Genomic DNA, 12,500 nt, shown 5'->3' on the forward strand with positions numbered 1-12,500 from the left:
TTATTCCCTGTGATAGACATAACAAAAGGACAAACAACGAAGTGAAAAAGACCGTCAGGCGAAGTGCCATGTCATCTGTCATGTCAGCCGCACGCAGATCCGGTAATTGATTCGGAATTCTGATCAGTATTTCTTCTCCTCCTGCCCCTCCGAGGGAAAGAAAGAGAGAGAGAGAGAAAAGAAAAAAGGGGCGTGAAAATGAAAAATATGCCGACGGACCTCCCGCCGAAGGAGATGGCGCGAGTCTGTTGGAAAGGGTGTCATCCCGCGAAGAAATATTTGTATTATAATTCAGCCACCTTGTATCTTAAATTACAGACCCTATGTGTTGAAGCCAGTCAAAGACGGAATGTCTGTTCCCAGAGGTTTATGTTGGCAGTAAGGTTTCCATAGCTCAACAGACCCTTGACCAAAGAGAGGGAGGGGAGAGGGTAGAGGAATTGATAGAGGGGCTCTGAGCACCTCTGAGGAGAGAGAGAGAGAGAGAGAGAGAGAAGAGAGAGAGCTGTGAATGATTGACAAAGAATTTCAAAGTAATTCTGAAGAGAGAGAGAGAGAGAGAGAGAGAGAGAGAGAGAGAGAGAGAGAGAGAACTGTGAATGATTGACAAAGAATTTCAAAGTAATTCTGAAGAGAGAGAGAGAGAGAGAGAGAGAGAGAGAGAGAGAGAGAGAGAGAGAGAGAGAGTGTGTTAAAAATTTGACAAAGAATCTTTCAACAGCTTCGGCGAAGAAGAAGAAGAAGAAGAAGAAGGAGACGAAGAAGAAACAGAAATAGGAGGAAGAGGTGAGGTGGGGACGAGGAAGAGAGGAGAGAAGAGAAGTGGCCCCCGCGGGACGGCCCACCGCCGGGAGAGTGATTGTGTGGAGACAAGGCGGCAAGGTGGACAGGAAAATGGGATTGTTACCTTCTTTAGGGCTGCCATAGGGGTCAAAGTCTCATACATTTGGCACCTGTAAGGCTATCCCACATTCCCTATTATCCTTTACAATCCCCCCCCCCTACAACCCCACCCCCTTCCCCGAACCCACTCCATTCTACCAAATCCTTTTGCTCAACTCCAAACTCTGTGGGATTACATAAAGAAAAGTAGACACAATCGTGTGAATGTGATTGATTGTCAAATTTGAGTATGTAGTCTCTCTCTCTCTCTCTCTCTCTCTCTCTCTCTCTCTCTCTCTCTCTCTCTCAACAAGGCGTGAGGTAGAGACCCATGAAATGGCTTATAAATCCCCAAGTACTTAAACCTCTGTTTTTTTTTCGTTTTCTTTCACTCTTCTTGCAGGAGTAATGCTAAGAAACCTAATATGAATTGTTTTGGGGAAGGGGGAAGGAGAGGGATAGGGAGTAGGGTGTTGGAGAAGGGGGCGGGAGAGTGGTATGCCTCCCCCACCACCGTCGGCAGATAGCCTAAACGTGTGCCCTTGCTAATAGGAAAATAAATTGGATTTTGATTGTATGTATATGAAGGTTGTAAGTTAGATATTAAGGCCGGTTCTAAAAGTGATAAGCGGATGAATTATAGCAAATTCTTTCCTTTGTGAAAGGAGGAGGAGGAGAAGATAGGAGGGAGATGCAGATGTATCATTTGAGAGAGAGAGAGAGAGAGAGAGAGAGAGAGAGAGAGAGAGAGAGAGAGAGAGAGAGATTCAACAATGCTTTATAAAGCAGCTCATGTAGACAGGCTGTAAGTCAGCTGACCAAACAAGTTAGTCAGATACTCTGTTACGTACTCACTACTTCGGCGCAAACACGCACTCAAAAACACACGCATGCACGCACGCACGCAAAAACCATGGTACCGCGCGCCTCTCGATATTCCAAAGCGGATATAATGCAAGGCACGCAAACTACTTTACCTTTCCTCCTACTACGATGTCTCGCCCGTATGTCCCCCATATATATCAAGCTCCTATCCACACGTAAACACGAAAGCATTATCCACCGGACGAAAAACAAAGTTTATACCCGGCTCCCACCCTTCCCCCCCTCCAACCCCCGGGGTCAGCAGCTCCGTTGAGGATCCACCCGACCCCCCGTGGCGAGGCACCGCAAGTCTTCACACCTTCCTCTCGGCAGGTGACCGACCGGCCGCTCAGTACCGCTCCTCATCGTCTCTTTTCCACTTGGCTTCGTACGGAGCGCGCACAAGAGGTGATAAATCTCTCCCCTTAAAGAATGGTACAATGAGGGAGAATTAAAAAGACACGGCTGGAATCACTGTGTAACGACATTTCAATAAGACTGGTATACGAAACAGGTACATTAGAACGGGCAGTTTCTGCGGCCGTTTATCGCGCGGGACGATGAGTGGTAAAATTGCGTCGAGCGTCGGCGAGGCAGATAATAAATTGCAAAAGAATTACCCGAAATAAAGTGAAGAAAATAAACAATCTTGCTTGACTTACTATCGCCTCAACATCCAAAGGGTTTGGGTGTAAAGAGTTGGAGCTTATTTGCCATTTAGAAAGGGACTTGACGCTGATAAGAGATACTAGAGATAGTCGACGTGCCAAATTGACAGTAGTCTTAAGTCACTGCTGTCTGTCAAAACTCGTTTAGTTTTCGCCTCTCAGAAAACACCGTTTTTATTTATTTATTTATTTATTTATTTTTATTTATTTATTTTTTTTTGGCGGGTGTTTGAAAGCCAAGAATGCGGCGTATGTATTTGCATATACAGAAATTTACATTTCATTTTTTCAACTGAAGAATATTTCGAAAGACTAAATTTTCTTTAATTTATCCATATAATAATAATAATAATAATAATAATAATAATAATAATAATAATAATAATAATAATAATAATAATAATAATTCCTTTATTTCAGCTTAGGGCCATGTACAGGGAATATAGAGTAGAGACAATGCAATACACACAATTTAAATATACACGAGATAAATGAATATAGTAAAAGAGAAGTGAGAATTAGCAGCCTATATTGCAAGCTTTTTGTTCGTTTGTATTTTTATGTTCTTCATTATTAGCTTCTTACTTGTATATGCTTGACTGGGTATAGGAAGACATTATAGATCACTTAACTGTTTTATAATTTACTTGTATATAGTGAATAATAAGCCATCAAGCCAACGTGTCCGAATTGGCTTTAATGACTTAGATGATGATTCGGGAAACTTATGTAAGTCAGTTGGAGAATTTTATTATTGGCATACCTTCTATAATAGCTAATTCATACTTCTGTTTGATACTTCTTGGAGGTTGGTGCAGGGCTGCTTACGGAATGGTTCATGCAACGGACTATTGGAGGGCAGCTTGGGTCAACCTATGCGCCCCGAGGTAACGTTAGGATTTTGTTTTTGTAAAGACCAGTCTAACGCAACCGAGCATAGCAATGCGCAAGAAATACGGCTTAATATGAAAGCGTATATGAGGAAAAGCACAAATCGCTTTAATTTGGTATATTTTGCTCTTGGCTTTTGTCCTTTTATTTATCACCAGATTTTGTTCGGTAGAGTTTATGTAATTCTTTCAATTGAATATTGACAATACTGATAATTACTCTCATTTATTTTTATGTGCGACTGTTTTTTCCCCTTCGTTCTTTAGGTGTTGCTTTTGTTTATGTCATTGAACATTATTTCCATTTATCAAAACATCTTCTCAACTTCAGGTATATCTATTGATATTCTCCGTACTTTACCCACTTTTCAACTTCGTTGTTGGTTTTTCCACATGTGATGAGATGATATCCGTATTATTTTTCCCGTCACTTTCAATCTTTCCAGTGATTCATTTCTAGGGTAAATTTTCAGTTGTCTGTGTGATTATCAATCATATCTGACTTTCCTTTGCTCTGTCATAGTGATTTTTTTTTTCATTTCACTGAGTACATATAAACGTTTTCTTTATGTTTGGTATATTCAACTTGTTGCGTAAGATACTTATATCACAAATTCGCAGTCCACTTATTTGCATACCTTGTAGGATGAGGTCGCTGTTGACTAAGGGGGAGAAGGGAAGGGGGGGGGGGGGGGGATGCCGTATCGGACGAGCATCCATCCATCCCACACTACACTCTGTAGTCAAACAAAAAATAGTTATAAACTGACTATACTACAACAAGGTACATTCCAAGCTGACATTTATTGTTTTATGAGGAATAATATTCATGGTGTTCTTAAAATCAGTGAAACTGCAGACTTTAGTCGATATGCCAAAAAAAAAAAAAAATGAATGACCGTTCACAAGGGAAGCCAACTTTGGCTTTTAGAGCTGCATTACATGTTCTCTCGAAAGACCGAATTAATCGAGAAAATAATTCTATTTGTTGCACGTGTAGCAAGTATTAGGAGTGTTGTTTTAATCCATTTCACAAATCAGATGGCAACCGAACGTTTTGCGGAATTATGAATGATGAGATGCTAATAAAGGCCTCGGTTCATTAAAGTATGAAGAGAATAGGTAGGCGGAAAGCTAAGTTGCCAGTTGAGTCTCACAAGAAGATATGAAACTCGTTATATTAAAATTATTTCAAGCTTATTTTACAGTACTGGGCTTGTGAGGTCTCCGAAGAATTTTCATCTGTCCATGTAAAGATATAAGCTGGGTATGTTGAATTTGTAAAGACGTAACCAAACATAATTTTTTTATGTTTAACATAACCTCGCCTGAGTTGAGATACACTTTAGAATAATCGGTAGTACAACTATTAAATTTTAGTAAGTGATATAATTTGTACCTTCATGATTTCATCGAATTCAAGGGTTTAAATTTTAACCCACTATGTATCCACCTTTGTTTAGTACAAGACCGTTGGGGATTTCCGTAAAAAAAAAAAAAAAAAAAAAAAAAAAAAATAAACAAAAAACTGTAAATATCATAACGATGAAGACTCCCGAAGAAATATTGGGAATTTTTCCCTGTGACTTGATTACCGGTCACCATAAATTAATGTGACATTTTTCCCTGTGACTTTTTCCCCTACCCAAAATTGTGACTTTTTTCCTGTGACATTTTTCCCTGTGACTCTATTACCGGTCACCATAAATTAATGCGACATTTTTTCCTATGACTTTTTTCCCTAGCCAAAAATGTGACTTTTTTTTCCCTTAACATTTTTCCCTGTGACTTTTTTCCTGTGACATTTTTCCCTGTGACTTTATTACCGGTCACCCTTCCATCATGCGCAAATTCATATCCGCCATTTCGTTTGCGTACTCTTTCTCTCTCTCTCGCATTCTACCTATACCCTCCAGTCGAACCCTTTCAATGTTGTAGTACTCTCCCTTCCAGGTCCTGCCATCCACCTCTCGGAAATCTGTAATGTAAATCTCGTCGGGCCGTATTTCAGGAGACCCAATCACGGCCTCGTTATTGTCTTAGGCCTCTCTCGAGCGAGTCCCTCTTCCCCATTGGTGGATTAAGCATTTAACAAACATATTGATGGGCTGGTTTTCAAAGTCATTTCTCCTCCGCGCTTTGAGAAATCTGTTGACGAGGCTATAGTTGTAAATCACACTCGGCTGACTGGAGGGGGCGGGAGGCGGGGGAATAGGAGGGTCCTTGGGGGAAGAGGAAGAGGGAGAGAAGGGGAGGACTTTCTCTTTAGTTTTGGTAAGGAGGTGGGGAGAAGGAGGAGGAGGGGGAGGAGGAGGAGATGGAGGAAGGGGAAGTGGGGAGAAGGAGGAGTGGGAGGAGGAGGAAACGGAGGAAGGGGAAGTGGGGAGAAGGAGGGGGGGAAGGAGGAGGAGATGGATGAGGTGGAGAAGGAGGAATAAGAAGGAGAGGGGGCAAACAAGGGTCCTTAGTAGGATGAGGCTCACGGGATATGGAGAAAGAGATTTGGGAAGGGGGGGAAGAGTAGATAGACCCCTTCCTCAACCCCTTCCCCCCCTGCAGTTAGCCAGATAGGCAGGCCATCTCACCGGAAAATTAATTTTCGTTTCGTCGTTTACGAATTATCGCCGACTTTTACGACCCCCGAGTCGTCTGGCGAACTTTTCAAATGAACTCCTCTGAAAAGAAAATGGCATGGATTTCTCTTTTCCGAAAGAGCGGTTTTTTTTTTTTTTTAAGATATAAATATTATCTCTTCAAAAACTACAGTTTTGTTTTTCAGATCGCCCTTCTCAACTCTTATTCGTTTGCGCTTCTGTGCCTTTATTCGTATTAGACTTACAAATATTGTGATAGGCTCCAGTCATCTGGTATGTATAGGCCTAGCAGGTGGGGGCCTTTGGATCCACCTGTCTGCCCGACGGGAGAGTGAATTCCTTCGAAGGGTCTCATGTATAAGTGATCGGTCTCCTTATGTTGCTACCACAGTTATGTGAAAAGGAATCCTTCAAATCGTCCGTCAGGGGCCACAAATAGATTTGTAAGTTTTTTTCTCTTTTATATTTTAGGAAGCACTGATATTTTTATACTGAAAAATAAAATGATTTTGGCAAATTGCAGTGTGCGTTTTTGTTAAGGAATAAATACATTTAAAACCTTTTTTACGTGGATATTTACTGTTTAATTTCATTGTAGATTTCTTGGAGGTAAATGTATTTCTATGTAAAATTAGCATTAATGATCTCTAGAATGTATTTTCAGAAGAAAGTTATTATGAATGATCTCAGAGTATATTTACAGTAGCGAGACAGCATTAACGATCCCAAGAATATATTTACAATAGCAAGTTAACATTAATTATATCCACAGTATATTTCCACAAGCAAGTGACCATTAATGATCTCCATTGTGTTTATAATATCATGTTAGCATTCATGATCTCCAGAGTATAAATAGCAAGTTAACATTTATGATCTCCACAGTATATTTCCAAAAGCAAATGAGAATTAATGATCTCCAGAGTAAGTTGACAACAGCAAGTTAGCATTAATGATCTCCACAGTATATTTACAATAGAAAGTTACCATTAGTGAACCCCAAGAGTGTATTTCCAAAGGCAAGTTAGCATTAATGATGTCCGGAGTTGTTTACAATAGACAGTTCGCATTAATGATCTCCAGAGTATATTTACAATAGCAAGTTAACATTTATGATCCCCACAGTATATTTCCAAAAGCGAATGAGCATTGATGATCTCCAGAATATATTTACAATAGGAGGTAGTTAGCATTTATGATCTCCACGGTATATTTCCAAAAGCAAAGGAGCATTATTGATCTTCAGAGTATATTTACAATAGCAAGTTAACATTTATGATCTCCACGGTATATTTCCAAGAACAATTGAGAATTAATGATCTCCAGAGTATATTGACAATAGCAAGTGAGCATTAATGGTCTCCAGTGTACATTTCCAGAAGCAGGCTATAACATTAATGATCTCTTTTAAGAGTATATTTCCAGAAGCATGTACCCACATTCTCCTCAATAACCCTCTGCGTATCCAATATGTACCCCTTCGGACGGACACTATCTGGTCAGATCTGCAAATCCATTTCTGATCGATTTTAAACGTTCGAGTGAGGTACAATTAAGGCAGCTTTGGCCAGTTGACTAATGGTTACCTCGACTATAATTCAATTATCCCCATCATAATTCAGTGTCTTGTTTGGAATTTTCCGCACCGCTTTTGTGTTTGTTTGTTTGTTTGTTTTCTTTTCTCGAGATGATCATAGTGTGTTTAGCAACGGTAAGAGTTGTCCGCCGTATTCCTCGTTGTGAAATATCTTCAAGGAAATGAAGGAGAATACTTCGTTGAGTTTACTGTTTTACAGATCATAATATTCTCCATTAAAATCTCATATCAAGAACTGAGCGCAACGCTGTTTTTAATCGCGTGGATTATCAGAAAATTCGAAGGTGTTTTTCAGTTTATCCGTGTTGTTAAGATCAACTGATATTCCCATTATTTATGAGAATGGTCGATTTTGGGATTTCGGTGGTGGTTAATGTCTTCTGAATTTCATGAGCAGTTAAATAAAAATGAAGTTTGCCGTCTCGGTGTGTTATTTCGTTTTGAATTCAGCCGAAAGGGAGACAGGAAAGAATTGTATTTTCTTTTCGATAACTGAAACTGAGAGAGAGAGAGAGAGAGAGAGAGAGAGAGAGAGAGAGAGAGAGCAAGGAATGTTTAGTGAAGGTTGATAATGGCTGAAAAATGTATGGATTGAAAATTATTTGGCTTTGGTATGGCAGTCCACTAAATATCGAAGTCTTAACATGAACAAAAGTTACTGTCATGCTTTAGAAACATACATCCCGATGCTTTATAATTTCATTCATTTGATCGTCGTAGGGAAATGTGGAAACATTGCCTCGTATGTTAACGAGAGAGTTAGAAGGACGCCTCACTTCAGGTAATTTGAGTGAAGTGAGGGAGGACTCTTTTCAGTTCAAATTAACTTGGCGTATCCAGTGGACACAATAAACACTTTAATTCATGGCAGTGACACAAGAGATGTACTCTTTTTGATTTACTGAATCAAGGGGCGACTTTCCTCTTCATCGAACCTCAGTGAAAGAAGGAAACTTGCGTCTTCAGATTTAGCGTTATCCCAGTGACGTAATGAAACGATTCTCTTTAGATTAACTTTGTAAATCGAGGGGCACTTTATTTCATCATACCTCTGTGAATTCATTGAACCAGGAGGGCATTTCGCTTCGAGTAAGGCAAATGTGCCTTAGGGAAACTTGTACCGGCTAAATTGCACTACAGTTTGATCATTTTTCATAAATTGCACTACTGTTTTGATCATTTTTCAATCATATTACACTGAAAATTATTAGCGTATTTTAAATTTACATTCATAACTGTATCCTATCTTCGTATTAAGTTTCGATTCTTTGAGCTATCGAAGTAAGAAAAAAAATTGATCCTTGAGGTAAAATACCAATTTTATAATTAAAGGGATTCGTTTTGCCAGTTGATTATGCAAGTAATGCTGATCTGTTAGGCATACATGTACGTTTTTTTATTTATTCTTTTTTATATCGCGATTTATTGCTATTTAAAGACTTGTAAATGTCTGAGTATCGTGACTTTTCCATTTAAGCCACATAAATGCTTTCGTATCGGAGCTTCTCACAAGTTAAGAAATTTATGTAGATCATAATTCTTCCGCCGCTGTGATACATCGATTCCACACCGGCACCACTGCAATGACACTTGCATTGAAGCAAGATAATTGGTAATCAATCAATAAGTCAGTTACATGTAAACGTACCTTTTTTCATCTTCAGGTGCTAGACGAGACAGGGTCTTTGAATTGTCAGCCCTTCAGTCTTGCCCCCTCTAAAAGTTGGTCCTTCCTTGACGCCCCTCTTCCATCCATGAGTAATTCCCTCCCAGATCAAAAGGAAAGTAATAAGGAAAAAAAATGAGAAAGAGATGGGGTTTCGATTGATAGGAAGGGAGATCAATAATTACAAAACCTGGTCAGCCCACCGAGCCAAATTTGAGTAGTATACTCTAGGAAATTAACGTTACTAGGCGATACTTTGCATTTTCCCATAAACTTCTGAATATTAGTTCATTACTCGTCAAGAGAATAACGGACATTATTAGAGATTTTTTTTTTTTTTCCTAAGGCTCGCCCTCCCCTGGAAATTGCTGACGGCCCCCTAGTGGGGGGCGCGCCCCCCAAGTTAAGAACCACTGGTGTAAAGATTGATGCGTACGAGTATTGTGTGTGTTCTGTGTTCACAGTTGTTCATGATTATGATACACTTGCTTACACGGCGGGAATATTTTATTTTTGTTTCATCATGTTCTGTGATATTCACATTCCCAGAGATCATTTTTCCCAGATATTAATATATCTATATCTTTTGAAGCTGCATCTTTTATACGTATCATTCTTCAAAATATTCCTGTTTATTTGTTCAGTTAACAGAATCGTACCAAACGAAGAATTAAGTTTAGTGTCTATTCACTTCTGTATATTTTGACTACAGAAATACAGGTAGGATTCCTTAGATTCATAATATAGCAGCATTATGCAACAAATAGCAAATAGAATTCCTTGCCAGAAGTAATTGGTGAAAGACCCCGTGAATTAACTTATCGTAACTTCTGTTTTTTTTTTTTTTTCTTCTTTTTTTCTTTTTACATAACGTACCAAGTAACTGCAGGAGCGATTGATGCAAGAGCCATCCGGTTACAACATACGTCCTCTAAAGCAACTCCGTATTTATGCCCTTGTCAATTGCTCCATAAATCTCGTGGTTGGGTGAGGTCTTCGCTAAACCAATAATCCCCCTTGAATCACTTGAACATTCGGAAAAAGTAACTCCCCAGAAACATGATCTTCCCGAGAGTAACCTCTCGGGAGGTAACTTCGGCCGAAGGTTCTTGTTTATTTCCTTGGGGAAAAAAAAAAAAGATCCAACTATGTCAGCCGAATTTATGCACCTCTTCAGGAGACGTGTTTTTGCGGATTTATGTTTCGTTGTTCCGTCCACTGATTCCTTTATTTATTCAGCAAGTTGTTAACCAGATGTTAAGGGTAGCTTTGTATATAGTTGGCTTTCACTTTCTCATAAATCTGAAAACATTTATTTGAAGTCTCGGTTTGTGCTCTCATGTTTGTTGTGGAGGAGAAGGCGCTTACAAATAGATATAAACTCCCCTCACCCCTGAGAAGCTAAGAACGTGTTTTCAAATAATATACGTAGATGATCCAGAGGATTGTTTTTTGTCATGTACTTGATGTTAAGCATTCTTTTTGTAAATAAATTTGGCTCTTCCGTTTATATATTTATATATATATATATATATATATATATATATATATATATATATATATATATATATATGTATTTATTTATTTGTTTATCTTTTTTGTTGTGTCTGTTTTCATGCAGTTATTATTAATAGTATTATTCAAATTCTTGTTAGGAGTTGAAAATAGTTTTTAAAGTTCATAGATTATTATTATTATTATTTTTTATTATTATTATTATTATTATTATATTATTATTATTATTATTAAATTAAGCATTACACGCATTCGTTATGATCAAGACAGTAAGGATTTGTTAAGCACAGCTTCAATGAATAGATTTAACCATAAGTATAAAATAGAGAAAAAAGTGTAAATAATAGAATAATCTACAGATAAAACTAATAAAGATAAGCAAATCAACGCAAAGATGAACAATAAAGATAAGCAAATCAACGAAAGATGAATGTTTACATACAATAGTTTAAAAGATTTAGAGAGAGAGAGAGATGTGGGGGGGGGGGGGGGGGGACGTGGATGGGGGGGAAGTCAGCGCATAGCACAGTAAACCGCATTATATCATCTTGTAAAATTTATGAATGTCTGCAAATACAACTCTGTCAGGTACTGATGTCACATAATGCGACTTAATGACATCTAAACAGAATATTGATACTGGTGGTCTGCAAAATGAGGATGTCACACTTGTTTTAAAGGCGGAGATACTAAAGATGATACTCATTGTAACTGCGGAGATATTTAAGATGATAATCATTGTAAAGGTGGAGATGCTAAAGATGATACTTACTGTAAATGCGGAAATACTAAAGACGATACTCATTGTAAATGAGGAGATACTAAAATGATACTTATTGTAAATGCGGAGATACTAAAGACGATAATCATTGTAAATGAGGCGATACTAAAAATGAAACTTATTGTAAATGCGGAGATACTAAAGCTGAAACTTTTTGTAACTGCGGAGATACTAAAGATCATACTTACTGTAAATGCGGAGATACTAAAGACGATAATCATCGTAAATGAGGAGATACTAAAGATGAAACTCAGTGTAAATGCGGAGATGCAAAAGATGAAACTTATTGTAACTGCGGAGATACTAAAGATGATACTTACTGTAAATGCGGAAATACTAAAGACGATACTCACTGTAAATGCATAGATACTAAATATGATACGTATTGTAAATGCGGAGATACTAAAGACGATACTCATTGTAAAGGTGGAGATACTAAAGATGATACTTATTGTAAAGGCGGAGATATTAAAGATGATAATTATTGTAGAGGCGGAGATACTAAAGATGATACTTATTGTAAATATGGAGATACTAAAGATGATACACATTTACATTGTAAATACGGAGATATTAAAGATGATACTTATTGTTAAGGCGGTGATATTAAAGATGATACTTATTGTAAATGTGGAGATACTAAAGACAATACTCATTGTAAATGCGGAGATACTAAAGAAGAAACTTACTGTAAATGTTGAAATACTAAAGGCACTGTAAATGCCGAGATACTAAAGACGATATTCATCGTAAACATGGAGATACTAAAGATGATACTTATAGTAAAGGCAGAGATATCAAAGATCATACTTATTGTAAATGTGGAGATATTAAAGACGATACTCTGTAAAGGTGGAGATACTAAAGATGATACTTACTGTAAAGGCGGAGATATTAAAGATGATACTTATTGTAAAGGCAGAGATGCTAAAGATGATACTTATTGTAAATGCAGAGATATTAAAGACGATAATCATTGTAAAGGAGGAGATACTAAAGATGATACTTATTGTTAAGGTGGAGTATAAAGAGATCCTTATGTA

Source organism: Macrobrachium nipponense, chromosome 28, assembly GCF_015104395.2.
Source record: "Macrobrachium nipponense isolate FS-2020 chromosome 28, ASM1510439v2, whole genome shotgun sequence".
Classification (NCBI taxonomy): domain Eukaryota; kingdom Metazoa; phylum Arthropoda; class Malacostraca; order Decapoda; family Palaemonidae; genus Macrobrachium; species Macrobrachium nipponense.